Here is a 3,464-nt window from a genome sequence, read left to right as displayed (position 1 = left end):
TGGCTGGAAGCACTTAAAGGGATCCTTTAAGCACTTCCAGCCAGTGGGGCCCTGAAAGCCCGATCTCCAAGTGGCATTGCCATTTGGAGACCGGGCACACAAGGCCAGTCCCCACTGGCGGGAAGCGCTTAAAGGAACCCTTTAAGTGCTTCCAGCCAGCAGGGACTAGCCCTGCACGCCTGCAGCCACCCCTCTCCCTTCCCTCTGCAAAATTTAAATCTCTCAAGAGAGAAGGGAGGGGGTGGCTGTACGTATACAGGCTTGTGGGTGGGGCTTTCCTCGCCGGCCCACTGGTGGGCTGAAGCCCCCAAAAGCGGGTAAATTCCACCAGTCCGGGGGGGTTGGCAGCCCTAAATAGTAGTGGTGTGAAAGACCTCTCTGCCTGAGACTCTGGACAGCTACTGCCAGTCTGAATAGACAATACTGAAAATTGATGGACCAAGGGTCTGATTCAGTATAAGGCAGCTTCATGTGTTCAACCCAAAGCACATCCCTTAATCCCTACTTCTACCTCCAAATGTCTCAATACAATGGCATGGCCCACTGTACCAAAGACTGCTGATGAAGAAGCATATGGCCCTGTGAATCAGTGAATATGTTTCTCTACAATCAGGTGAGGCTCCTCAACTAAGGCTCCCAGTGCTGCCTCCATCCCATATATCAGAAAACCAGATTTAAAAGGGCCAAGAAAGATCTGAAGTAGTTTTGCTACTGCTCTCAATCACCTTACTCAGAAAGGGCAGATCAGAGACCAGGTGATAATCGGCCATTTTTGCATAGCAATGGCTTATAATTAGTCTATAAATGGCTGCCTTTTAGTGACCAATGAAAGGCTCCCAGTGACTGATTTATGATGGATACCAAGGATTCATTAATGTGGTCCTAACATGATTTCATCAACCAGGACGGACATGGATTCAGTGCGCAAGTGGTAGCCTTCATCGATCGCAAGATCCTGTAAACATCCATCACGGATGTTATGCAAACTGCAAACAGAAACTTAAAAATTAAACATTAAACGTTTCAGTAACAAAAAGAAATGGATTTTGTTAAATGTAATCATGAGCACATGTGGAAGCTGCGTCCAGGCATTTTCTTTTTTGATAGAACTTTCTGTTCGCTGCAGATATTTTAAAAGTTTCATCCTTTGGCTGTGTTAGCAAACTCCAGTGACAATACTCCTATTTTAATCTCTTCATGTCTGTTCTGATCACAGAATTATTGCCACCTGGAGACCGATGGAATGCAAGTACTGCTCCCTAGCATGAAATCCTAAAACCAACTGGGGATAGCAATGAATATATTAGGGAATGGGCCATGTGTTCTATTCCATGATTTTGATTTTCCTGCCCAGGTTCAAGATAACATGGAAATGAGAGATAAAGAAGGTAGGAAATGAAGGGGGAAAAAGTTGTTTCTAAATGTTGCTGAATAGCTAATGAGAATTGCCAGTACAGAAACTCAGTTCCAGGCTTGGTAGATAGTGTAGCCCAACAGTTACAGTGCTGGGATAAGAGATGGGCAAGATCCCTGGAATGGCTTAAAGCAAGTGCACAGAAAGCATTTTGAAGAGCATTTTTAACTTGATACTCTAGAGAGCATTTGACTCTTTTGGAGAACATGCCTCCTCGTTTATTTACTTAGGCGTACTTTATCTGAAAGGATCAAATGGGTTACAATATTTTGGCAACTGTTAAAAAAACTAATATAAAAAGACACACATATACAGAAAAAGGCAAAATCACACATAATAAAGATGGAAAGCTATACATTTGACATAACTTGCCACAGATTAGAGAGCTGGAGGTTTAAGGAAGCCATAAACAATTGCATTTTATATATATTATCTTTAAGATGCTATCTGTTGGTTTGACAATGATGGAAATATAGATAAGGATTTAATCAGATAGGAGAAATGAGAGGCTAAAAGCCTAAGGAAATGTTGATGAAGAAGTGATGAATGGATTTATGAATCTACAGCTGTCACAGATGTGTAAAGAAAGGGAAAATCTTAAGTGAAGAGGGTTATGGACAAGAGAGAAATCCTAAAGGAACTGAAATTATTTTAGGAGATGTGAACATTAGCTAGAACAATATCTGTGTTTCAAAAAAAAAATTGGTAAAAAGCCCCCCTGCCCAGATTTTTCTTTTTTTACTAAATCAAAATGAAGGTTAAAAGGACTGGATTAATTTTGCTTTTATTTTAAACATTTTATTTATAAATAGTTTAGCAGAAAGATCAACATATTTTGTATAAGCCAACAGCAAAACTGTTATGATTATTATGGATTTTGCCAGCAGATTTAGGATAGAGCATAACTCAGTATTATCATGTAAAACATTTCCATTGAGGAACCAAAAGTATAAAGGCTTTAATGATGGGAAAATAGAAAGTTGTTCAATAGACTGAAGAAGTTGGGAAACAACAGGAAGATTTCTGAAAAGAGATTTAATTTGAAAGAGTGCAGCCACTTGCTAGGGAAATTATTGATACTGTATGTGTTTATAAGGGGGTATGATCCATTGTTAAATTAAATGAGATATTAAAAGGATAAAAAAATACCTAAAGTTTACGTTATACAATTATAAAATAGTATTCTGGTCAGCAGCTAGCTTTTCTGGAGGGGTACTCTGTGAAAGGTGGCTGTCCAGCATCTAAAGTTGTGTCCCCTAAGCAAGGTGTTGACAGATGTTCCATTCTCCACACTTCATTTGTTTCTTTGCACTTTCCAACTGGATTTTACTGTGTGAAATGGGAAAATCCACTTGAAAACTATTGCTGAAGTGCATGGGAAAGTGGATTGAAAGTGCATTATTCAGCATGTGTGAAAGTGCCAAAGCTATTAGGTACCTCAAGAAGTCAGATTTGGTTCAGAAACCTGTAGCTGCTGACCCTTTTTTTTTAAACCAGAGGATGTTATGAGTACAACTGCTACTATTCTTTCCACCTGAGTTCTTAAGGATACGCGAACATAGAAAATGACTGATAACACTGTCATCTTTAAGAAAGCCTTAAATTTTTTGTTTGGTTTTTTAAAAAAGGTTTTCACTAAATCTGACATCTTCTGTCATAACCATAAGACAGAGACCTTTTTCAAGATAAATGTTTATTTCTTTTTTCAAAGCTGAATTCAAGTTTAAAAGATATTCAGGTACAAACCCTAAGGAAAATAAATAACTGGAAAAATGGACTGTTTCTAGCATATTAAAATACTATGCCATATTCCTTGGCAGTGATGCATGCCTGTATACATCTATATACATACTGATGGCAAGTATTTAAGGTTTTTTTCTACCATGAAAAGCTGGCAAATGTTACATTAGTTCTTGGTTATCAGCAGATCAAACTTCTTGATACCAAAGTGTTGATAACCAAGCTAACCAATAATTAATAAACCATAATAAAAGATGCAAAAGGTATTTCATGTGGAATAACTGTTGTATGTGAAACTGATATACAACTT

The sequence above is a fragment of the Gekko japonicus genome, unplaced genomic scaffold (assembly GCF_001447785.1).
Source record: "Gekko japonicus isolate JY-2015 unplaced genomic scaffold, Gekko_japonicus_V1.1 scaffold4255, whole genome shotgun sequence".
Classification (NCBI taxonomy): Eukaryota; Metazoa; Chordata; class Lepidosauria; order Squamata; family Gekkonidae; genus Gekko; species Gekko japonicus.
The sequence above is the reverse complement of the archived record's forward strand: the minus strand, read 5'-3'. Positions refer to the sequence as shown.